Source organism: Staurois parvus, unplaced genomic scaffold, assembly GCF_062004578.1.
Source record: "Staurois parvus isolate SC_StPar_1 unplaced genomic scaffold, SC_StPar_1.0 ptg000782l, whole genome shotgun sequence".
Lineage (NCBI taxonomy): Eukaryota > Metazoa > Chordata > Amphibia > Anura > Ranidae > Staurois > Staurois parvus.
This window is the reverse complement of record NW_028318578.1, coordinates 260001-282252: the sequence shown is the minus strand read 5'-3', so window position 1 is coordinate 282252 and position 22252 is coordinate 260001. Positions and strand designations below refer to the sequence as shown.

General features: G+C 48.1%; 31 non-coding genes across 31 annotated transcripts; all 31 read left to right on the top strand.

Moving 5' to 3' along the window:
- The first annotated feature begins 428 nt into the window (after positions 1 to 428).
- Positions 429 to 500, top strand: TRNAQ-CUG (transfer RNA glutamine (anticodon CUG)). The gene has a single exon. It is a non-coding gene; the product is annotated as a tRNA-Gln (tRNA).
- A 215-nt stretch (positions 501 to 715) lies between these two features.
- Positions 716 to 787, top strand: TRNAD-GUC (transfer RNA aspartic acid (anticodon GUC)). The gene has a single exon. It is a non-coding gene; the product is annotated as a tRNA-Asp (tRNA).
- Positions 788 to 1273: 486 nt separating this feature from the next.
- TRNAQ-UUG (transfer RNA glutamine (anticodon UUG)) lies at positions 1274 to 1345 on the top strand. The gene has a single exon. It is a non-coding gene; the product is annotated as a tRNA-Gln (tRNA).
- An 842-nt stretch (positions 1346 to 2187) lies between these two features.
- Positions 2188 to 2259, top strand: TRNAD-GUC (transfer RNA aspartic acid (anticodon GUC)). Its single transcript has one exon. It is a non-coding gene; the product is annotated as a tRNA-Asp (tRNA).
- Positions 2260 to 2727: 468 nt separating this feature from the next.
- Positions 2728 to 2799, top strand: TRNAQ-CUG (transfer RNA glutamine (anticodon CUG)). The gene has a single exon. It is a non-coding gene; the product is annotated as a tRNA-Gln (tRNA).
- A 215-nt stretch (positions 2800 to 3014) lies between these two features.
- TRNAD-GUC (transfer RNA aspartic acid (anticodon GUC)) lies at positions 3015 to 3086 on the top strand. The gene has a single exon. It is a non-coding gene; the product is annotated as a tRNA-Asp (tRNA).
- A 486-nt stretch (positions 3087 to 3572) lies between these two features.
- TRNAQ-UUG (transfer RNA glutamine (anticodon UUG)) lies at positions 3573 to 3644 on the top strand. The gene has a single exon. It is a non-coding gene; the product is annotated as a tRNA-Gln (tRNA).
- An 841-nt stretch (positions 3645 to 4485) lies between these two features.
- Positions 4486 to 4557, top strand: TRNAD-GUC (transfer RNA aspartic acid (anticodon GUC)). Its single transcript has one exon. It is a non-coding gene; the product is annotated as a tRNA-Asp (tRNA).
- Positions 4558 to 5024: 467 nt separating this feature from the next.
- Positions 5025 to 5096, top strand: TRNAQ-CUG (transfer RNA glutamine (anticodon CUG)). The gene has a single exon. It is a non-coding gene; the product is annotated as a tRNA-Gln (tRNA).
- Positions 5097 to 5314: 218 nt separating this feature from the next.
- TRNAD-GUC (transfer RNA aspartic acid (anticodon GUC)) lies at positions 5315 to 5386 on the top strand. The gene has a single exon. It is a non-coding gene; the product is annotated as a tRNA-Asp (tRNA).
- Positions 5387 to 5874: 488 nt separating this feature from the next.
- On the top strand, positions 5875 to 5946 carry TRNAQ-UUG (transfer RNA glutamine (anticodon UUG)). The gene has a single exon. It is a non-coding gene; the product is annotated as a tRNA-Gln (tRNA).
- Positions 5947 to 6787: 841 nt separating this feature from the next.
- TRNAD-GUC (transfer RNA aspartic acid (anticodon GUC)) lies at positions 6788 to 6859 on the top strand. The gene has a single exon. It is a non-coding gene; the product is annotated as a tRNA-Asp (tRNA).
- Positions 6860 to 7327: 468 nt separating this feature from the next.
- TRNAQ-CUG (transfer RNA glutamine (anticodon CUG)) lies at positions 7328 to 7399 on the top strand. The gene has a single exon. It is a non-coding gene; the product is annotated as a tRNA-Gln (tRNA).
- A 772-nt stretch (positions 7400 to 8171) lies between these two features.
- TRNAQ-UUG (transfer RNA glutamine (anticodon UUG)) lies at positions 8172 to 8243 on the top strand. Its single transcript has one exon. It is a non-coding gene; the product is annotated as a tRNA-Gln (tRNA).
- An 841-nt stretch (positions 8244 to 9084) lies between these two features.
- Positions 9085 to 9156, top strand: TRNAD-GUC (transfer RNA aspartic acid (anticodon GUC)). Its single transcript has one exon. It is a non-coding gene; the product is annotated as a tRNA-Asp (tRNA).
- Positions 9157 to 9624: 468 nt separating this feature from the next.
- Positions 9625 to 9696, top strand: TRNAQ-CUG (transfer RNA glutamine (anticodon CUG)). The gene has a single exon. It is a non-coding gene; the product is annotated as a tRNA-Gln (tRNA).
- Positions 9697 to 9911: 215 nt separating this feature from the next.
- Positions 9912 to 9983, top strand: TRNAD-GUC (transfer RNA aspartic acid (anticodon GUC)). The gene has a single exon. It is a non-coding gene; the product is annotated as a tRNA-Asp (tRNA).
- Positions 9984 to 10469: 486 nt separating this feature from the next.
- TRNAQ-UUG (transfer RNA glutamine (anticodon UUG)) lies at positions 10470 to 10541 on the top strand. The gene has a single exon. It is a non-coding gene; the product is annotated as a tRNA-Gln (tRNA).
- Positions 10542 to 11382: 841 nt separating this feature from the next.
- On the top strand, positions 11383 to 11454 carry TRNAD-GUC (transfer RNA aspartic acid (anticodon GUC)). The gene has a single exon. It is a non-coding gene; the product is annotated as a tRNA-Asp (tRNA).
- A 468-nt stretch (positions 11455 to 11922) lies between these two features.
- TRNAQ-CUG (transfer RNA glutamine (anticodon CUG)) lies at positions 11923 to 11994 on the top strand. The gene has a single exon. It is a non-coding gene; the product is annotated as a tRNA-Gln (tRNA).
- A 215-nt stretch (positions 11995 to 12209) lies between these two features.
- On the top strand, positions 12210 to 12281 carry TRNAD-GUC (transfer RNA aspartic acid (anticodon GUC)). The gene has a single exon. It is a non-coding gene; the product is annotated as a tRNA-Asp (tRNA).
- A 486-nt stretch (positions 12282 to 12767) lies between these two features.
- TRNAQ-UUG (transfer RNA glutamine (anticodon UUG)) lies at positions 12768 to 12839 on the top strand. The gene has a single exon. It is a non-coding gene; the product is annotated as a tRNA-Gln (tRNA).
- Positions 12840 to 13681: 842 nt separating this feature from the next.
- On the top strand, positions 13682 to 13753 carry TRNAD-GUC (transfer RNA aspartic acid (anticodon GUC)). Its single transcript has one exon. It is a non-coding gene; the product is annotated as a tRNA-Asp (tRNA).
- A 468-nt stretch (positions 13754 to 14221) lies between these two features.
- On the top strand, positions 14222 to 14293 carry TRNAQ-CUG (transfer RNA glutamine (anticodon CUG)). The gene has a single exon. It is a non-coding gene; the product is annotated as a tRNA-Gln (tRNA).
- Positions 14294 to 14508: 215 nt separating this feature from the next.
- On the top strand, positions 14509 to 14580 carry TRNAD-GUC (transfer RNA aspartic acid (anticodon GUC)). The gene has a single exon. It is a non-coding gene; the product is annotated as a tRNA-Asp (tRNA).
- Positions 14581 to 15065: 485 nt separating this feature from the next.
- On the top strand, positions 15066 to 15137 carry TRNAQ-UUG (transfer RNA glutamine (anticodon UUG)). The gene has a single exon. It is a non-coding gene; the product is annotated as a tRNA-Gln (tRNA).
- Positions 15138 to 15978: 841 nt separating this feature from the next.
- On the top strand, positions 15979 to 16050 carry TRNAD-GUC (transfer RNA aspartic acid (anticodon GUC)). The gene has a single exon. It is a non-coding gene; the product is annotated as a tRNA-Asp (tRNA).
- A 468-nt stretch (positions 16051 to 16518) lies between these two features.
- On the top strand, positions 16519 to 16590 carry TRNAQ-CUG (transfer RNA glutamine (anticodon CUG)). The gene has a single exon. It is a non-coding gene; the product is annotated as a tRNA-Gln (tRNA).
- A 215-nt stretch (positions 16591 to 16805) lies between these two features.
- On the top strand, positions 16806 to 16877 carry TRNAD-GUC (transfer RNA aspartic acid (anticodon GUC)). The gene has a single exon. It is a non-coding gene; the product is annotated as a tRNA-Asp (tRNA).
- Positions 16878 to 17363: 486 nt separating this feature from the next.
- On the top strand, positions 17364 to 17435 carry TRNAQ-UUG (transfer RNA glutamine (anticodon UUG)). Its single transcript has one exon. It is a non-coding gene; the product is annotated as a tRNA-Gln (tRNA).
- An 865-nt stretch (positions 17436 to 18300) lies between these two features.
- On the top strand, positions 18301 to 18372 carry TRNAQ-CUG (transfer RNA glutamine (anticodon CUG)). The gene has a single exon. It is a non-coding gene; the product is annotated as a tRNA-Gln (tRNA).
- The last annotated feature ends 3880 nt before the right edge of the window (positions 18373 to 22252 follow it).

Sequence of the window (22252 nt, the reverse complement as noted above, 5' to 3'; positions counted from 1 at the left end):
ACGCTCAACTCAAGTCCTTGAATGCTCTTTCAAGAGGGAGCTTTGAGCTCACATTTGTACAAATCAATCTTATGGCCACCCGGACGCTGGCTTAGTCATTTCTCCCACATCTAGTCAGCTCCACATTTCTCAACAAGCTTGGTGTTTACTTCTGCACGCTGCTGATTGGTGCCATCCCACTTTTGACCCCAGAAACCTTGGGATGGCAGCATCTAAGTTCATGCCCTTTGCTTCATCAAGTATAGATGTCAAAGTGCTGCTAGATGGCCAAGGGAAAATTTGCTAGACTGGTCGGTCCTGTGGGGTGAAATGGGACAGAAGTTAACCAATGCCCATGTAGACATACGCAAAGATCACAAGGAGGACATGTGAGGGGGTGGGGAAAAAAGTCTAAACAATTGGGCCTGGCCAAGCAGTACAGATCCAAAGGTTCCATGGTGTAATGGTTAGCACTCTGGACTCTGAATCCAGCGATCCGAGTTCAAATCTCGGTGGGACCTTCCTTTTCACACTGTCTACTGCTTGGCAACTTGTGTCTTACTGACACAAAGGCCACTGGGAAAAGCAGGATGTGTGGGAAAAGGAGAGCCCAGGACCTAGCGATTGCTAAGCAAACTAATAATAAAGCCAGTTCTTGGAAAAAAGAAAATCCACAACCGTATGTCTTGCTGCACGAAAAAGATGGTGGTGGTGAAAAAGAAAGGCTTTCATGTGGTCCTCGTTAGTATAGTGGTGAGTATCCCCGCCTGTCACGCGGGAGACCGGGGTTCGATTCCCCGACGGGGAGATGGCTTTTTCTACCCACTTAGCAGCACGCTTAACTCACCACGCTCAACTTCAAGTCCTTGAATGCTCTTTCAAGAGGGAGCTTTGAGCTCACATTTGCACAACCTGGGCATTCTACAAATCATTCTTATGGTGAAACCGACGCTGGCTTAGTCATTTCTCCCACAACTAGTCATCTACAAATTTCTCAACAAGCTTGGTGTCTACTCCTGCACGGTGGTGATTGGCGCCATCCCACTTTTGGCTCCAGAAACCTTGGGATGGCAGCGTCTACGTTCCTGCCCCTTGGTTCATCAATTATAGATGTCAAAGTGCTGCTAGATGGCCAAGGGAAAATTTGCTAGACTAGTTGGTCCTGTGGGGTGAAATGGGACAGAAGTTAACCAACGCCCATGTAGACATACGGAAACATCAGAAGGAAAAAAGGACATCTGGGGAAAAAAGACCTTTAAACAATGGGGCCTAGCCAAAGTGAGGTAGAGCCGGTGGTTCCATGGTGTAATGGTTAGCACTCTGGACTTTGAATCCAGCAATCCGAGTTCAAATCTCAGTGGGACCTCTTTTTTCACACTGCCTACTGCTTCGCAACTTGCGTCTTACTGACACAAAGGCCACTCAGAAAAGCAGCTGCTGAAAACATAGATGCTTAGCAAGCTACTGACCACAGCTACTTTGGGACATAAGCTCCACAGATCGCTATCCATAGACTCAAACTTTCAGCTAATATTGCGTGGCTCTCTCATTTGGAGAAAAGCTCCGGGAAAGAATGACATGAGAAAGGAATATTGAAAGAAGGGCTCTTTAAGGTCACGCATTCCTAATCCATTGGCTTTTCTTTGTCCAAGTTGAAATCCGGACAACTTGGGAGTTTTGCTTGGGTTTACAGCAGAGACGTAAAGCTTCACGTCAGCTAGCTGGGCAGGCTGATGAAGAGAAGAGCTCCCTAAAAGAAGGCAACATTGGTAGCTATCTCTTTTGCTCCCAGGGGCGGGTAAGGGCACACCTGCATTCCTGGTGAATATTCAAAAGGGGGAAGGAAGGACTCCGGGGCAAGAAGTGAGAAGAAAAAGGTGTCTTTGGGAGAGAAAAGAAGGGAAGACAAGAGTCTACTAAGAAAGCAAGTGAGAGGACAAGCCATTCTCTGGAAGAGGATGCAAGGAGAAAGGAGGGTTTCTGGGAGGGGATAGTAAGGGAAAAGGAGTGTCTCCTCAAAAGGAATCAAAGAAAAATGTGGGTTACTGGGAGAGGATGTGTGGGAAAAGGAGAGCCCAGGACCTAGCGATGGCTAAGCAAACTAATAATACAGCGAGTTCTTGGACAAATGAAAATCCACAACCGTATGTTCTCCTGCACAAAAAAAGATGGTGATGGCGGTGGTGCAAAAAAAACCCTTTCATGTGGTCCTCGTTAGTATAGTGGTGAGTATCCCCGCCTGTCACGCGGGAGACCGGGGTTCGATTCCCCGACGGGGAGATGGCTTTTTCTACCCACTTAGCAGCACGCCTAACTCACCACGCTCAACTCAAGTCCTTGAATGCTCTTTCAAGAGGGAGCTTTGAGCTCACATTTGTACAAATCAATCTTATGGCCACCCGGACGCTGGCTTAGTCATTTCTCCCACATCTAGTCAGCTCCACATTTCTCAACAAGCTTGGTGTTTACTTCTGCACGCTGCTGATTGGTGCCATCCCACTTTTGACCCCAGAAACCTTGGGATGGCAGCATCTAAGTTCATGCCCTTTGCTTCATCAAGTATAGATGTCAAAGTGCTGCTAGATGGCCAAGGGAAAATTTGCTAGACTGGTCGGTCCTGTGGGGTGAAATGGGACAGAAGTTAACCAATGCCCATGTAGACATACGCAAAGATCACAAGGAGGACATGTGAGGGGGGGAAAAAAAAAGTCTAAACAATTGGGCCTGGCCAAGCAGTACAGATCCAAAGGTTCCATGGTGTAATGGTTAGCACTCTGGACTCTGAATCCAGCGATCCGAGTTCAAATCTCGGTGGGACCTTCCTTTTCACACTGTCTACTGCTTGGCAACTTGTGTCTTACTGACACAAAGGCCACTGGGAAAAGCAGGATGTGTGGGAAAAGGAGAGCCCAGGACCTAGCGATTGCTAAGCAAACTAATAATAAAGCCAGTTCTTGGAAAAAAGAAAATCCACAACCGTATGTCTTGCTGCACGAAAAAGATGGTGGTGGTGAAAAAGAAAGACTTTCATGTGGTCCTCGTTAGTATAGTGGTGAGTATCCCCGCCTGTCACGCGGGAGACCGGGGTTCGATTCCCCGACGGGGAGATGGCTTTTTCTACCCACTTAGCAGCACGCTTAACTCACCACGCTCAACTTCAAGTCCTTGAATGCTCTTTCAAGAGGGAGCTTTGAGCTCACATTTGCACAACCTGGGCATTCTACAAATCATTCTTATGTTGAAACCGACGCTGGCTTAGTCATTTCTCCCACAACTAGTCATCTACAAATTTCTCAACAAGCTTGGTGTCTACTCCTGCACGGTGGTGATTGGCGCCATCCCACTTTTGGCCCCAGAAACCTTGGGATGGCAGCGTCTACGTTCCTGCCCCTTGGTTCATCAATTATAGATGTCAAAGTGCTGCTAGATGGCCAAGGGAAAATTTGCTAGACTAGTTGGTCCTGTGGGGTGAAATGGGACAGAAGTTAACCAACGCCCATGTAGACATACGGAAACATCAGAAGGAAAAAAGGACATCTGGGGGAAAAAAGACCTTTAAACAATGGGGCCTAGCCAAGGGAGGTAGAGCCGGTGGTTCCATGGTGTAATGGTTAGCACTCTGGACTTTGAATCCAGCAATCCGAGTTCAAATCTCGGTGGGACCTCATTTTTCACACTGCCTACTGCTTCGCAACTTGCGTCTTACTGACACAAAGGCCACTCAGAAAAGCAGCTGCTGAAAACATAGATGCTTAGCAAGCTACTGACCACAGCTACTTTGGGACATAAGCTCCACAGATCGCTATCCATAGACTCAAACTTTCAGCTAATATTGCGTGGCTCTCTCATTTGGAGAAAAGCTCCGGGAAAGAATGACATGAGAAAGGAATATTGAAAGAAGGGCTCTTTGAGGTCACGCATTCCTAATCCATTGGCTTCTCTTTGTCCAAGTTGAAATCCAGACAACTTGGAGTTTTGCTTGGGTTTACAGCAGAGACGTAAAGCTTCACGTCAGCTAGCTGGGCAGGCTGATGAAGAGAAGAGCTCCCTAAAAGAAGGCAACATTGGTAGCTATCTCTTTTGCTCCCAGGGGCGGGTAAGGGCACACCTGCATTACTGGTGAATATCCAAAAGGGGGAAGGAAGGACTCCGGGGCAAGAAGTGAGAAGAAAAAGTTGTCTTTGGGAGAGAAAAGAAGGGAAGACAAGAGTCTACTAAGAAAGCAAGTGAGAGGACAAGCCATTCTCTGGAAGAGGATGCAAGGAGAAAGGAGGGTTTCTGGGAGGGGATAGTAAGGGAAAAGGAGTGTCTCCTCAAAAGGAATCAAAGAAAAATGTGGGTTACTGGGAGAGGATGTGTGGGAAAAGGAGAGCCCAGGACCTAGCGATGGCTAAGCAAACTAATAATACAGCGAGTTCTTGGACAAATGAAAATCCACAACCGTATGTTCTCCTGCACAAAAAAAGATGGTGATGGCGGTGGTGCAAAAAAAACCCTTTCATGTGGTCCTCGTTAGTATAGTGGTGAGTATCCCCGCCTGTCACGCGGGAGACCGGGGTTCGATTCCCCGACGGGGAGATGGCTTTTTCTACCCACTTAGCAGCACGCCTAACTCACCACGCTCAACTCAAGTCCTTGAATGCTCTTTCAAGAGGGAGCTTTGAGCTCACATTTGTACAAATCAATCTTATGGCCACCCGGACGCTGGCTTAGTCATTTCTCCCACATCTAGTCAGCTCCACATTTCTCAACAAGCTTGGTGTTTACTTCTGCACGCTGCTGATTGGTGCCATCCCACTTTTGACCCCAGAAACCTTGGGATGGCAGCATCTAAGTTCATGCCCTTTGCTTCATCAAGTATAGATGTCAAAGTGCTGCTAGATGGCCAAGGGAAAATTTGCTAGACTGGTCGGTCCTGTGGGGTGAAATGGGACAGAAGTTAACCAATGCCCATGTAGACATACGCAAAGATCACAAGGAGGACATGTGAGGGGGGAAAAAAAAAGTCTAAACAATTGGGCCTGGCCAAGCAGTACAGATCCAAAGGTTCCATGGTGTAATGGTTAGCACTCTGGACTCTGAATCCAGCGATCCGAGTTCAAATCTCGGTGGGACCTTCCTTTTCACACTGTCTACTGCTTGGCAACTTGTGTCTTACTGACACAAAGGCCACTGGGAAAAGCAGGATGTGTGGGAAAAGGAGAGCCCAGGACCTAGCGATTGCTAAGCAAACTAATAATAAAGCCAGTTCTTGGAAAAAAGAAAATCCACAACCGTATGTCTTGCTGCACGAAAAAGATGGTGGTGGTGGTGAAAAAGAAAGACTTTCATGTGGTCCTCGTTAGTATAGTGGTGAGTATCCCCGCCTGTCACGCGGGAGACCGGGGTTCGATTCCCCGACGGGGAGATGGCTTTTTCTACCCACTTAGCAGCACGCTTAACTCACCACGCTCAACTTCAAGTCCTTGAATGCTCTTTCAAGAGGGAGCTTTGAGCTCACATTTGCACAACCTGGGCATTCTACAAATCATTCTTATGTTGAAACCGACGCTGGCTTAGTCATTTCTCCCACAACTAGTCATCTACAAATTTCTCAACAAGCTTGGTGTCTACTCCTGCACGGTGGTGATTGGCGCCATCCCACTTTTGGCCCCAGAAACCTTGGGATGGCAGCGTCTACGTTCCTGCCCCTTGGTTCATCAATTATAGATGTCAAAGTGCTGCTAGATGGCCAAGGGAAAATTTGCTAGACTAGTTGGTCCTGTGGGGTGAAATGGGACAGAAGTTAACCAATGCCCATGTAGACATACGGAAACATCAGAAGGAAAGAAGGACATCTGGGGGGAAAAAAAGACCTTTAAACAATGGGGCCTAGCCAAGTGAGGTAGAGCCCGTGGTTCCATGGTATAATGGTTAGCACTCTGGATTTTGAATCCAGCAATCCGAGTTCAAATCTCGGTGGGACCTCATTTTTCACACTGCCTACTGCTTCGCAACTTGCGTCTTACTGACACAAAGGCCACTCAGAAAAGCAGCTGCTGAAAACATAGATGCTTAGCAAGCTACTGACCACAGCTACTTTGGGACATAAGCTCCACAGATCGCTATCCATAGACTCAAACTTTCAGCTAATATTGCGTGGCTCTCTCATTTGGAGAAAAGCTCCGGGAAAGAAGGACATGAGAAAGGACTATTGAAAGAAGGGCTCTTTAAGGTCACGCATTCCTAATCCATTGGCTTCTCTTTGTCCAAGTTGAAATCCGGACAACTTGGAGTTTTGCTTGGGTTTACAGCAGAGACGTAAAGCTTCACGTCAGCTAGCTGGGCAGGCTGATGAAGAGAAGAGCTCCCTAAAAGAAGGCAACATTGGTAGCTATCTCTTTTGCTCCCAGGGGCGGGTAAGGGCACACCTGCATTCCTGGTGAATATTCAAAAGGGGGAAGGAAGGACTCCGGGGCAAGAAGTGAGAAGAAAAAGGTGTCTTTGGGAGAGAAAAGAAGGGAAGACAAGAGTCTACTAAGAAAGCAAGTGAGAGGACAAGCCATTCTCTGGAAGAGGATGCAAGGAGAAAGGAGGGTTTCTGGGAGGGGATAGTAAGGGAAAAGGAGTGTCTCCTCAAAAGGAATCAAAGAAAAATGTGGGTTACTGGGAGAGGATGTGTGGGAAAAGGAGAGCCCAGGACCTAGCGATGGCTAAGCAAACTAATAATACAGCGAGTTCTTGGACAAATGAAAATCCACAACCGTATGTTCTCCTGCACAAAAAAAGATGGTGATGGCGGTGGTGCAAAAAAAACCCTTTCATGTGGTCCTCGTTAGTATAGTGGTGAGTATCCCCGCCTGTCACGCGGGAGACCGGGGTTCGATTCCCCGACGGGGAGATGGCTTTTTCTACCCACTTAGCAGCACGCCTAACTCACCACGCTCAACTCAAGTCCTTGAATGCTCTTTCAAGAGGGAGCTTTGAGCTCACATTTGTACAAATCAATCTTATGGCCACCCGGACGCTGGCTTAGTCATTTCTCCCACATCTAGTCAGCTCCACATTTCTCAACAAGCTTGGTGTTTACTTCTGCACGCTGCTGATTGGTGCCATCCCACTTTTGACCCCAGAAACCTTGGGATGGCAGCATCTAAGTTCATGCCCTTTGCTTCATCAAGTATAGATGTCAAAGTGCTGCTAGATGGCCAAGGGAAAATTTGCTAGACTGGTCGGTCCTGTGGGGTGAAATGGGACAGAAGTTAACCAATGCCCATGTAGACATACGCAAAGATCACAAGGAGGACATGTGAGGGGGGGAAAAAAAAAGTCTAAACAATTGGGCCTGGCCAAGCAGTACAGATCCAAAGGTTCCATGGTGTAATGGTTAGCACTCTGGACTCTGAATCCAGCGATCCGAGTTCAAATCTCGGTGGGACCTTCCTTTTCACACTGTCTACTGCTTGGCAACTTGTGTCTTACTGACACAAAGGCCACTGGGAAAAGCAGGATGTGTGGGAAAAGGAGAGCCCAGGACCTAGCGATTGCTAAGCAAACTAATAATAAAGCCAGTTCTTGGAAAAAAGAAAATCCACAACCGTATGTCTTGCTGCACGAAAAAGATGGTGGTGGTGAAAAAGAAAGACTTTCATGTGGTCCTCGTTAGTATAGTGGTGAGTATCCCCGCCTGTCACGCGGGAGACCGGTGTTCGATTCCCCGACGGGGAGATGGCTTTTTCTACCCACTTAGCAGCACGCTTAACTCACCACGCTCAACTTCAAGTCCTTGAATGCTCTTTCAAGAGGGAGCTTTGAGCTCACATTTGCACAACCTGGGCATTCTACAAATCATTCTTATGTTGAAACCGACGCTGGCTTAGTCATTTCTCCCACAACTAGTCATCTACAAATTTCTCAACAAGCTTGGTGTCTACTCCTGCACGGTGGTGATTGGCGCCATCCCACTTTTGGCCCCAGAAACCTTGGGATGGCAGCGTCTACGTTCCTGCCCCTTGGTTCATCAATTATAGATGTCAAAGTGCTGCTAGATGGCCAAGGGAAAATTTGCTAGACTAGTTGGTCCTGTGGGGTGAAATGGGACAGAAGTTAACCAACGCCCATGTAGACATACGGAAACATCAGAAGGAAAAAAGGACATCTGGGGAAAAAAGACCTTTAAACAATGGGGCCTAGGCAAGTGAGGTAGAGCCGGTGGTTCCATGGTGTAATGGTTAGCACTCTGGACTTTGAATCCAGCAATCCGAGTTCAAATCTCGGTGGGACCTCATTTTTCACACTGCCTACTGCTTCGCAACTTGCGTCTTACTGACACAAAGGCCACTCAGAAAAGCAGCTGCTGAAAACATAGATGCTTAGCAAGCTACTGACCACAGCTACTTTGGGACATAAGCTCCACAGATCGCTATCCATAGACTCAAACTTTCAGCTAATATTGCGTGGCTCTCTCATTTGGAGAAAAGCTCCGGGAAAGAATGACATGAGAAAGGAATATTGAAAGAAGGGCTCTTTGAGGTCACGCATTCCTAATCCATTGGCTTCTCTTTGTCCAAGTTGAAATCCAGACAACTTGGAGTTTTGCTTGGGTTTACAGCAGAGACGTAAAGCTTCACGTCAGCTAGCTGGGCAGGCTGATGAAGAGAAGAGCTCCCTAAAAGAAGGCAACATTGGTAGCTATCTCTTTTGCTCCCAGGGGCGGGTAAGGGCACACATGCATTCCTGGTGAATATTCAAAAGGGGGAAGGAAGGACTCCGGGGCAAGAAGTGAGAAGAAAAAGGTGTCTTTGGGAGAGAAAAGAAGGGAAGACAAGAGTCTACTAAGAAAGCAAGTGAGAGGACAAGCCATTCTCTGGAAGAGGATGCAAGGAGAAAGGAGGGTTTCTGGGAGGGGATAGTAAGGGAAAAGGAGTGTCTCCTCAAAAGGAATCAAAGAAAAATGTGGGTTACTGGGAGAGGATGTGTGGGAAAAGGAGAGCCCAGGACCTAGCGATGGCTAAGCAAACTAATAATACAGCGAGTTCTTGGACAAATGAAAATCCACAACCGTATGTTCTCCTGCACAAAAAAAGATGGTGATGGCGGTGGTGCAAAAACAACCCTTTCATGTGGTCCTCGTTAGTATAGTGGTGAGTATCCCCGCCTGTCACGCGGGAGACCGGGGTTCGATTCCCCGACGGGGAGATGGCTTTTTCTACCCACTTAGCAGCACGCCTAACTCACCACGCTCAACTCAAGTCCTTGAATGCTCTTTCAAGAGGGAGCTTTGAGCTCACATTTGTACAAATCAATCTTATGGCCACCCGGACGCTGGCTTAGTCATTTCTCCCACATCTAGTCAGCTCCACATTTCTCAACAAGCTTGGTGTTTACTTCTGCACGCTGCTGATTGGTGCCATCCCACTTTTGACCCCAGAAACCTTGGGATGGCAGCATCTAAGTTCATGCCCTTTGCTTCATCAAGTATAGATGTCAAAGTGCTGCTAGATGGCCAAGGGAAAATTTGCTAGACTGGTCGGTCCTGTGGGGTGAAATGGGACAGAAGTTAACCAATGCCCATGTAGACATACGCAAAGATCACAAGGAGGACATGTGAGGGGGGGAAAAAAAAAGTCTAAACAATTGGGCCTGGCCAAGCAGTACAGATCCAAAGGTTCCATGGTGTAATGGTTAGCACTCTGGACTCTGAATCCAGCGATCCGAGTTCAAATCTCGGTGGGACCTTCCTTTTCACACTGTCTACTGCTTGGCAACTTGTGTCTTACTGACACAAAGGCCACTGGGAAAAGCAGGATGTGTGGGAAAAGGAGAGCCCAGGACCTAGCGATTGCTAAGCAAACTAATAATAAAGCCAGTTCTTGGAAAAAAGAAAATCCACAACCGTATGTCTTGCTGCACGAAAAAGATGGTGGTGGTGAAAAAGAAAGACTTTCATGTGGTCCTCGTTAGTATAGTGGTGAGTATCCCCGCCTGTCACGCGGGAGACCGGGGTTCGATTCCCCGACGGGGAGATGGCTTTTTCTACCCACTTAGCAGCACGCTTAACTCACCACGCTCAACTTCAAGTCCTTGAATGCTCTTTCAAGAGGGAGCTTTGAGCTCACATTTGCACAACCTGGGCATTCTACAAATCATTCTTATGTTGAAACCGACGCTGGCTTAGTCATTTCTCCCACAACTAGTCATCTACAAATTTCTCAACAAGCTTGGTGTCTACTCCTGCACGGTGGTGATTGGCGCCATCCCACTTTTGGCCCCAGAAACCTTGGGATGGCAGCGTCTACGTTCCTGCCCCTTGGTTCATCAATTATAGATGTCAAAGTGCTGCTAGATGGCCAAAGGAAAATTTGCTAGACTAGTTGGTCCTGTGGGGTGAAATGGGACAGAAGTTAACCAACGCCCATGTAGACATACGGAAACATCAGAAGGAAAAAAGGACATCTGGGGGAAAAAAGACCTTTAAACAATGGGGCCTAGCCAAGGGAGGTAGAGCCGGTGGTTCCATGGTGTAATGGTTAGCACTCTGGACTTTGAATCCAGCAATCCGAGTTCAAATCTCGGTGGGACCTCATTTTTCACACTGCCTACTGCTTCGCAACTTGCGTCTTACTGACACAAAGGCCACTCAGAAAAGCAGCTGCTGAAAACATAGATGCTTAGCAAGCTACTGACCACAGCTACTTTGGGACATAAGCTCCACAGATCGCTATCCATAGACTCAAACTTTCAGCTAATATTGCGTGGCTCTCTCATTTGGAGAAAAGCTCCGGGAAAGAATGACATGAGAAAGGAATATTGAAAGAAGGGCTCTTTGAGGTCACGCATTCCTAATCCATTGGCTTCTCTTTGTCCAAGTTGAAATCCAGACAACTTGGAGTTTTGCTTGGGTTTACAGCAGAGACGTAAAGCTTCACGTCAGCTAGCTGGGCAGGCTGATGAAGAGAAGAGCTCCCTAAAAGAAGGCAACATTGGTAGCTATCTCTTTTGCTCCCAGGGGCGGGTAAGGGCACACCTGCATTACTGGTGAATATCCAAAAGGGGGAAGGAAGGACTCCGGGGCAAGAAGTGAGAAGAAAAAGGTGTCTTTGGGAGAGAAAAGAAGGGAAGACAAGAGTCTACTAAGAAAGCAAGTGAGAGGACAAGCCATTCTCTGGAAGAGGATGCAAGGAGAAAGGAGGGTTTCTGGGAGGGGATAGTAAGGGAAAAGGAGTGTCTCCTCAAAAGGAATCAAAGAAAAATGTGGGTTACTGGGAGAGGATGTGTGGGAAAAGGAGAGCCCAGGACCTAGCGATGGCTAAGCAAACTAATAATACAGCGAGTTCTTGGACAAATGAAAATCCACAACCGTATGTTCTCCTGCACAAAAAAAGATGGTGATGGCGGTGGTGCAAAAACAACCCTTTCATGTGGTCCTCGTTAGTATAGTGGTGAGTATCCCCGCCTGTCACGCGGGAGACCGGGGTTCGATTCCCCGACGGGGAGATGGCTTTTTCTACCCACTTAGCAGCACGCCTAACTCACCACGCTCAACTCAAGTCCTTGAATGCTCTTTCAAGAGGGAGCTTTGAGCTCACATTTGTACAAATCAATCTTATGGCCACCCGGACGCTGGCTTAGTCATTTCTCCCACATCTAGTCAGCTCCACATTTCTCAACAAGCTTGGTGTTTACTTCTGCACGCTGCTGATTGGTGCCATCCCACTTTTGACCCCAGAAACCTTGGGATGGCAGCATCTAAGTTCATGCCCTTTGCTTCATCAAGTATAGATGTCAAAGTGCTGCTAGATGGCCAAGGGAAAATTTGCTAGACTGGTCGGTCCTGTGGGGTGAAATGGGACAGAAGTTAACCAATGCCCATGTAGACATACGCAAAGATCACAAGGAGGACATGTGAGGGGGTGGGGAAAAAAGTCTAAACAATTGGGCCTGGCCAAGCAGTACAGATCCAAAGGTTCCATGGTGTAATGGTTAGCACTCTGGACTCTGAATCCAGCGATCCGAGTTCAAATCTCGGTGGGACCTTCCTTTTCACACTGTCTACTGCTTGGCAACTTGTGTCTTACTGACACAAAGGCCACTGGGAAAAGCAGGATGTGTGGGAAAAGGAGAGCCCAGGACCTAGCGATTGCTAAGCAAACTAATAATAAAGCCAGTTCTTGGAAAAAAGAAAATCCACAACCGTATGTCTTGCTGCACGAAAAAGATGGTGGTGGTGAAAAAGAAAGGCTTTCATGTGGTCCTCGTTAGTATAGTGGTGAGTATCCCCGCCTGTCACGCGGGAGACCGGGGTTCGATTCCCCGACGGGGAGATGGCTTTTTCTACCCACTTAGCAGCACGCTTAACTCACCACGCTCAACTTCAAGTCCTTGAATGCTCTTTCAAGAGGGAGCTTTGAGCTCACATTTGCACAACCTGGGCATTCTACAAATCATTCTTATGGTGAAACCGACGCTGGCTTAGTCATTTCTCCCACAACTAGTCATCTACAAATTTCTCAACAAGCTTGGTGTCTACTCCTGCACGGTGGTGATTGGCGCCATCCCACTTTTGGCTCCAGAAACCTTGGGATGGCAGCGTCTACGTTCCTGCCCCTTGGTTCATCAATTATAGATGTCAAAGTGCTGCTAGATGGCCAAGGGAAAATTTGCTAGACTAGTTGGTCCTGTGGGGTGAAATGGGACAGAAGTTAACCAACGCCCATGTAGACATACGGAAACATCAGAAGGAAAAAAGGACATCTGGGGAAAAAAGACCTTTAAACAATGGGGCCTAGCCAAAGTGAGGTAGAGCCGGTGGTTCCATGGTGTAATGGTTAGCACTCTGGACTTTGAATCCAGCAATCCGAGTTCAAATCTCAGTGGGACCTCTTTTTTCACACTGCCTACTGCTTCGCAACTTGCGTCTTACTGACACAAAGGCCACTCAGAAAAGCAGCTGCTGAAAACATAGATGCTTAGCAAGCTACTGACCACAGCTACTTTGGGACATAAGCTCCACAGATCGCTATCCATAGACTCAAACTTTCAGCTAATATTGCGTGGCTCTCTCATTTGGAGAAAAGCTCCGGGAAAGAATGACATGAGAAAGGAATATTGAAAGAAGGGCTCTTTAAGGTCACGCATTCCTAATCCATTGGCTTTTCTTTGTCCAAGTTGAAATCCGGACAACTTGGGAGTTTTGCTTGGGTTTACAGCAGAGACGTAAAGCTTCACGTCAGCTAGCTGGGCAGGCTGATGAAGAGAAGAGCTCCCTAAAAGAAGGCAACATTGGTAGCTATCTCTTTTGCTCCCAGGGGCGGGTAAGGGCACACCTGCATTCCTGGTGAATATTCAAAAGGGGGAAGGAAGGACTCCGGGGCAAGAAGTGAGAAGAAAAAGGTGTCTTTGGGAGAGAAAAGAAGGGAAGACAAGAGTCTACTAAGAAAGCAAGTGAGAGGACAAGCCATTCTCTGGAAGAGGATGCAAGGAGAAAGGAGGGTTTCTGGGAGGGGATAGTAAGGGAAAAGGAGTGTCTCCTCAAAAGGAATCAAAGAAAAATGTGGGTTACTGGGAGAGGATGTGTGGGAAAAGGAGAGCCCAGGACCTAGCGATGGCTAAGCAAACTAATAATACAGCGAGTTCTTGGACAAATGAAAATCCACAACCGTATGTTCTCCTGCACAAAAAAAGATGGTGATGGCGGTGGTGCAAAAAAAACCCTTTCATGTGGTCCTCGTTAGTATAGTGGTGAGTATCCCCGCCTGTCACGCGGGAGACCGGGGTTCGATTCCCCGACGGGGAGATGGCTTTTTCTACCCACTTAGCAGCACGCCTAACTCACCACGCTCAACTCAAGTCCTTGAATGCTCTTTCAAGAGGGAGCTTTGAGCTCACATTTGTACAAATCAATCTTATGGCCACCCGGACGCTGGCTTAGTCATTTCTCCCACATCTAGTCAGCTCCACATTTCTCAACAAGCTTGGTGTTTACTTCTGCACGCTGCTGATTGGTGCCATCCCACTTTTGACCCCAGAAACCTTGGGATGGCAGCATCTAAGTTCATGCCCTTTGCTTCATCAAGTATAGATGTCAAAGTGCTGCTAGATGGCCAAGGGAAAATTTGCTAGACTGGTCGGTCCTGTGGGGTGAAATGGGACAGAAGTTAACCAATGCCCATGTAGACATACGCAAAGATCACAAGGAGGACATGTGAGGGGGGGAAAAAAAAAGTCTAAACAATTGGGCCTGGCCAAGCAGTACAGATCCAAAGGTTCCATGGTGTAATGGTTAGCACTCTGGACTCTGAATCCAGCGATCCGAGTTCAAATCTCGGTGGGACCTTCCTTTTCACACTGTCTACTGCTTGGCAACTTGTGTCTTACTGACACAAAGGCCACTGGGAAAAGCAGGATGTGTGGGAAAAGGAGAGCCCAGGACCTAGCGATTGCTAAGCAAACTAATAATAAAGCCAGTTCTTGGAAAAAAGAAAATCCACAACCGTATGTCTTGCTGCACGAAAAAGATGGTGGTGGTGAAAAAGAAAGACTTTCATGTGGTCCTCGTTAGTATAGTGGTGAGTATCCCCGCCTGTCACGCGGGAGACCGGGGTTCGATTCCCCGACGGGGAGATGGCTTTTTCTACCCACTTAGCAGCACGCTTAACTCACCACGCTCAACTTCAAGTCCTTGAATGCTCTTTCAAGAGGGAGCTTTGAGCTCACATTTGCACAACCTGGGCATTCTACAAATCATTCTTATGTTGAAACCGACGCTGGCTTAGTCATTTCTCCCACAACTAGTCATCTACAAATTTCTCAACAAGCTTGGTGTCTACTCCTGCACGGTGGTGATTGGCGCCATCCCACTTTTGGCCCCAGAAACCTTGGGATGGCAGCGTCTACGTTCCTGCCCCTTGGTTCATCAATTATAGATGTCAAAGTGCTGCTAGATGGCCAAAGGAAAATTTGCTAGACTAGTTGGTCTTGTGGGGTGAAATGGGACAGAAGTTAACCAACGCCCATGTAGACATACGGAAACATCAGAAGGAAAAAAGGACATCTGGGGAAAAAAGACCTTTAAACAATGGGGCCTAGCCAAGGGAGGTAGAGCCGGTGGTTCCATGGTGTAATGGTTAGCACTCTGGACTTTGAATCCAGCAATCCGAGTTCAAATCTCGGTGGGACCTCATTTTTCACACTGCCTACTGCTTCGCAACTTGCGTCTTACTGACACAAAGGCCACTCAGAAAAGCAGCTGCTGAAAACATAGATGCTTAGCAAGCTACTGACCACAGCTACTTTGGGACATAAGCTCCACAGATCGCTATCCATAGACTCAAACTTTCAGCTAATATTGCGTGGCTCTCTCATTTGGAGAAAAGCTCCGGGAAAGAATGACATGAGAAAGGAATATTGAAAGAAGGGCTCTTTGAGGTCACGCATTCCTAATCCATTGGCTTCTCTTTGTCCAAGTTGAAATCCAGACAACTTGGAGTTTTGCTTGGGTTTACAGCAGAGACGTAAAGCTTCACGTCAGCTAGCTGGGCAGGCTGATGAAGAGAAGAGCTCCCTAAAAGAAGGCAACATTGGTAGCTATCTCTTTTGCTCCCAGGGGCGGGTAAGGGCACACCTGCATTACTGGTGAATATTCAAAAGGGGGAAGGAAGGACTCCGGGGCAAGAAGTGAGAAGAAAAAGGTGTCTTTGGGAGAGAAAAGAAGGGAAGACAAGAGTCTACTAAGAAAGCAAGTGAGAGGACAAGCCATTCTCTGGAAGAGGATGCAAGGAGAAAGGAGGGTTTCTGGGAGGGGATAGTAAGGGAAAAGGAGTGTCTCCTCAAAAGGAATCAAAGAAAAATGTGGGTTACTGGGAGAGGATGTGTGGGAAAAGGAGAGCCCAGGACCTAGCGATGGCTAAGCAAACTAATAATACAGCGAGTTCTTGGACAAATGAAAATCCACAACCGTATGTTCTCCTGCACAAAAAAAGATGGTGATGGCGGTGGTGCAAAAACAACCCTTTCATGTGGTCCTCGTTAGTATAGTGGTGAGTATCCCCGCCTGTCACGCGGGAGACCGGGGTTCGATTCCCCGACGGGGAGATGGCTTTTTCTACCCACTTAGCAGCACGCCTAACTCACCACGCTCAACTCAAGTCCTTGAATGCTCTTTCAAGAGGGAGCTTTGAGCTCACATTTGTACAAATCAATCTTATGGCCACCCGGACGCTGGCTTAGTCATTTCTCCCACATCTAGTCAGCTCCACATTTCTCAACAAGCTTGGTGTTTACTTCTGCACGCTGCTGATTGGTGCCATCCCACTTTTGACCCCAGAAACCTTGGGATGGCAGCATCTAAGTTCATGCCCTTTGCTTCATCAAGTATAGATGTCAAAGTGCTGCTAGATGGCCAAGGGAAAATTTGCTAGACTGGTCGGTCCTGTGGGGTGAAATGGGACAGAAGTTAACCAATGCCCATGTAGACATACGCAAAGATCACAAGGAGGACATGTGAGGGGGTGGGGAAAAAAGTCTAAACAATTGGGCCTGGCCAAGCAGTACAGATCCAAAGGTTCCATGGTGTAATGGTTAGCACTCTGGACTCTGAATCCAGCGATCCGAGTTCAAATCTCGGTGGGACCTTCCTTTTCACACTGTCTACTGCTTGGCAACTTGTGTCTTACTGACACAAAGGCCACTGGGAAAAGCAGGATGTGTGGGAAAAGGAGAGCCCAGGACCTAGCGATTGCTAAGCAAACTAATAATAAAGCCAGTTCTTGGAAAAAAGAAAATCCACAACCGTATGTCTTGCTGCACGAAAAAGATGGTGGTGGTGAAAAAGAAAGGCTTTCATGTGGTCCTCGTTAGTATAGTGGTGAGTATCCCCGCCTGTCACGCGGGAGACCGGGGTTCGATTCCCCGACGGGGAGATGGCTTTTTCTACCCACTTAGCAGCACGCTTAACTCACCACGCTCAACTTCAAGTCCTTGAATGCTCTTTCAAGAGGGAGCTTTGAGCTCACATTTGCACAACCTGGGCATTCTACAAATCATTCTTATGGTGAAACCGACGCTGGCTTAGTCATTTCTCCCACAACTAGTCATCTACAAATTTCTCAACAAGCTTGGTGTCTACTCCTGCACGGTGGTGATTGGCGCCATCCCACTTTTGGCTCCAGAAACCTTGGGATGGCAGCGTCTACGTTCCTGCCCCTTGGTTCATCAATTATAGATGTCAAAGTGCTGCTAGATGGCCAAGGGAAAATTTGCTAGACTAGTTGGTCCTGTGGGGTGAAATGGGACAGAAGTTAACCAACGCCCATGTAGACATACGGAAACATCAGAAGGAAAAAAGGACATCTGGGGAAAAAAGACCTTTAAACAATGGGGCCTAGCCAAAGTGAGGTAGAGCCGGTGGTTCCATGGTGTAATGGTTAGCACTCTGGACTTTGAATCCAGCAATCCGAGTTCAAATCTCAGTGGGACCTCTTTTTTCACACTGCCTACTGCTTCGCAACTTGCGTCTTACTGACACAAAGGCCACTCAGAAAAGCAGCTGCTGAAAACATAGATGCTTAGCAAGCTACTGACCACAGCTACTTTGGGACATAAGCTCCACAGATCGCTATCCATAGACTCAAACTTTCAGCTAATATTGCGTGGCTCTCTCATTTGGAGAAAAGCTCCGGGAAAGAATGACATGAGAAAGGAATATTGAAAGAAGGGCTCTTTAAGGTCACGCATTCCTAATCCATTGGCTTTTCTTTGTCCAAGTTGAAATCCGGACAACTTGGGAGTTTTGCTTGGGTTTACAGCAGAGACGTAAAGCTTCACGTCAGCTAGCTGGGCAGGCTGATGAAGAGAAGAGCTCCCTAAAAGAAGGCAACATTGGTAGCTATCTCTTTTGCTCCCAGGGGCGGGTAAGGGCACACCTGCATTCCTGGTGAATATTCAAAAGGGGGAAGGAAGGACTCCGGGGCAAGAAGTGAGAAGAAAAAGGTGTCTTTGGGAGAGAAAAGAAGGGAAGACAAGAGTCTACTAAGAAAGCAAGTGAGAGGACAAGCCATTCTCTGGAAGAGGATGCAAGGAGAAAGGAGGGTTTCTGGGAGGGGATAGTAAGGGAAAAGGAGTGTCTCCTCAAAAGGAATCAAAGAAAAATGTGGGTTACTGGGAGAGGATGTGTGGGAAAAGGAGAGCCCAGGACCTAGCGATGGCTAAGCAAACTAATAATACAGCGAGTTCTTGGACAAATGAAAATCCACAACCGTATGTTCTCCTGCACAAAAAAAGATGGTGATGGCGGTGGTCTAAAAGTCTAAACAATTGGGCCTGGCCAAGCAGTACAGATCCAAAGGTTCCATGGTGTAATGGTTAGCACTCTGGACTCTGAATCCAGCGATCCGAGTTCAAATCTCGGTGGGACCTTCCTTTTCACACTGTCTACTGCTTGGCAAATTGTGTCTTACTGACACAAAGGCCACTGGGAAAAGCAGGATGTGTGGGAAAAGGAGAGCCCAGGACCTAGCGATTGCTAAGCAAACTAATAATAAAGCCTGTTCTTGGAAAAAAGAAAATCCACAACCGTATGTCTTGCTGCACGAAAAAGATGGTGGTGGTGAAAAAGAAAGACTTTCATGTGGTCCTCATTAGTATAGTGGTGAGTATCCCTGCCTATCATGCGGGAGACCGGGGTTCGATTCCCCGACGGGGAGATGGCTTTTTCTGCACGCTTAACTCACCACGCTCAACTCAAGTCCTTGAATGCTCTTTCAAGAGGGAGCTTTGAGCTCACATTTGCACAACCTGGGCATTCTACAAATCATTCTTATGGTGAAACCGACGCTGGCTTAGTCATTTCTCCCACAACTAGTCATCTCCAAATTTCTCAACAAGCTTGGTGCAATTCCTGCGCGGTGGTGATTGGCGCCATCCCACTTTTGGCCCCAGAAACCTTGTGATGGCAGTGTCTAAGTTCCTGCCCCTTGGTTCATCAAGTATAGATGTCAAAGTGCTGCTAGATGGCCAAGGGAAAACTTGCTAGACTAGTTGGTCCTGTGGGGTGAAATGGGACCGAAGTTAACCAACGCCCATGTAGACATATGGAAACATCAGAAGGAGGACATCTGAAAAAAGAAGTATTAACAATATGCCCTGACCAGGTTGTGTAGAGCCAGGTGTTCCATGCTTTAATGGTTATCCCTCTGGACTCTGAATCCTGTGATCCAAGTTCTAATCTTGGTAGATTATTATTTTTCACACTGTCTATTGCTTTGAAACTTTTGTCTTACATTCAGAAAAGCAGCTGCTGAAAACATAGGTGATTCAGTTAGCTGGGCAGGCTGCTGAAGAGATGAGCTGCCTTAAAGAATCGAACATTGTTAGCTATCTCTTTTGCTCCCAAGGGCAGGTAAGGGCACACCTGCATTCCTGGCAGCAGCATCTATGTGGTCTTTCTTAATATCATATTGAATGATATTAAATATGAAAAACCACGGGGGACCGGGTTTGATTCCATCCATTAGAATATCTTTCATATCTGACAGGGATGAGATTAGGATCCTGACACAAGTGACATTCTCCCCATACTACTGCCCTTCACTTGCAGTCCCAAGCCGCAACTTCTTCCCCTACCTACTCCTCCATGCCCATGAGATCCACTGTCCTGTGTATCCTGACCATGAGATGGGTGCTGTTCATAGTGATGATCAGTCTGTTTTCCTCTGTATACCACCCCTCCCTTTGAAGCTGTAGGCTTTTCATGTTCAGAGTTAAATTCATGATTGTTGGATCTCAGTATATTTCCTGGGAGATCCAGAGCATGCACACTTCCTGGGCAGCAGGGAGGTAGTGCCATCCTCCACGCTGTGTGACCTCTAAGGAGGGTGTCAGTGGTTGGGGGTGGGAGGTTGAAAATCTGGGTTGATGGTGGGGAGGTCACTGGTTGGAGAGAGGGGGTGTCAGGGTAAGGGGAGGTATCAATCTGGGGTGATGGTGGGGGTCAGTGATTTGAAGGTGGGGGTATCAATCTGGGGTGATGGTGGGGGTCAGTGGTTTGAAGGTAGGTGGTATCAATCTGGGGTGATGGTTGGTGTCAATGGTATGGAGTATCAATCTGAGGTAATGGCAGGGGTCAGTGGTTTGAAGGTAGGTGGTATCAATCTGGAGTGATGGTTGGAATCAGTGGTTTGAAGGTAGGGGTACCAGTCTGGGGTGATGGTGGGTGCCAGTGGTATGGGGGTATCAATCTGGGGCAATAATGGGTGTCAGTGGTTTGAAGGTAAGGGGTATCAATATGGGGTTATGGTGGTGGTTGACAGTGGTATTGGTGTATCAATATGGGATGATGGTGGGAGTCAGTGGATTAAAAGTAGGGGGTATAAATCTGGGGTGATGGTGGGTGTCAGTGGTGTGGGGGTAACAACCTGAGGTGATAATGGGTGTAAGTGGTTTGAAGGCAGGGAGAATCAATCTGGGGTGATGGTGGTGGGTGTCAGTGGTATGGGGGTATCAATCTGGGATGATGGTGGGAGTCAGTGGTTTGAAGGTAGGAGGTATCAATCTGGAGTGATGGTGGGTGTCAGTGTATCAATCTGGGGTAATGGCAGGGTTGAGGGTGTGGTGGGTATCAATCTGGGGTGATTGGGGGTGTCAATATGGGGTAATGGCTGGGGTCAGTAATTGGAGGTGGAGTGTTTAAAATCTAAGGTAATGGTGGGTGTCAGTGGTTTGAGGGTGTCAATCTGGTCTTATAGGGGGTGTCAGTGGTTGGGGGTGGGAGGTATAAAATCTGGGTTGATGGTGGGGTAGGGGGTCACTGGTTGTAGTTGGGGGGTATCAATCTGGGGTGATATTGGGTGTCAGTGGTTTGAAGGTGGGAGCTTTGAAATCTGGGCTGATGGCAGGAGTCGGTGGTAGGGTAATAGGGGATGCCAGTGGTGGCAGGGTGTTAATCTGGGGTGATAGTGGGGGTCAGTGTTCGGAGGTGGGGAGTTTCAATGGTGGGGGCTGGGTGTCAATCTGGGGTGATAAGGGGTGTCAGCAAATACAGGATGTTAATCTGGGGTGATAGTGGGGGTCAGTGTTTGGAGGTGGGGGGTTTCAATGGTGGGGGCTGGGTGTCAATCTGGGGTGACAGGGGGTGTCACTGTTTGGGGTTGGGGGGATGTCATCTCCTCCCCTGTCAGCCTGCACACCTCCATGTAAGTTGATCCCCCAATAAAGTATTGAATGATCTCTGTGTGTTGATTGGGTTATTCCCAGTCTTGGAGGACATTTGCATTCATGTACAGAAGATGGCACCCAGTCACACAGCTCTGGTGGGTGTTCTCTGCAGTTCAGTGATCGGCGGGTTTGGTTTGGGTTACCTGAACTTTCCCATAGAATTTTCTGGGTGTCAATCTGGGGTGATAAGGGGTATCAATCTGGGGTAATAGGGGATGTTAGTGGTTGGGGGAGGGAGGAGTGAGTCTGGGGTAATGGCAGGGGTCAGTGGTTGCGAGGGTGGTGGGGGGCATAAGTCTGGGGTGATAGGGGGTGTCAGTGGTTGGGGGAGGGAGTTGTGAATCTGGGGTCAGTGGTTGAGGGGGTATTAGTCTGATAGGGGGTGTCAGTAGTTGGGAGAGGGAGGCATGAATCTGGGGTAGTGGCAGGGGTTAGTGGTTGAGGGGGTGGGGGGTTTTATTCTGATAGGGGGTGTCAGTGGTTGGGGGAGGGAGGTGTGAATCTGGGGTAAAGGCAGGGCTTAGTGGTTGAGGGGGCGTGGGGTATTAGTCTGATAGGTGGTATCAGTGGTTGGGGGAGGGAAGCATGAATCTGGGGTAATGGCAGGGGTCAGTGGTTGAGGGGGTGGGGGAGTATTAGTCTGATAGGGTGTGTCAGTGGCTTGGGGAGGGAGGTGTGAATCTGGGGTAATGGCAGTGGTCAGTGGTTGTGAGGGTGGGGGGGTATCAGTCTGGGGTGATGGGGGTGTCAGTGGTTGGTGGAGGGAGGTGTGATACTGGGGTAATTGCAGGGGTCAGTGGTTGAGGAGTGTATTAGTCTTATAGGGGGTGTCAGTGGTTGGGGGAGGGAGGTTTTAATCTGGGGTAATGGCAGGGATCAGTGGTTGAGGGGGAGAGGGGGTTTTATTCTGATAGGGGGTGTCAGTGGTTGGGAAGGGGGGGCGTGAATCTGGGGTAATGGCAGGGGTCAGTGGTTGAGGGGGTGGGGGGTATTATTCTGATAGGGGGTGTCAGTGGTTGGGGGGAGGGAGGTGTGAATCTGGGGTAATGGCAGGGGTCAGTGGTTGAGGGGGCAGGGGGGTATT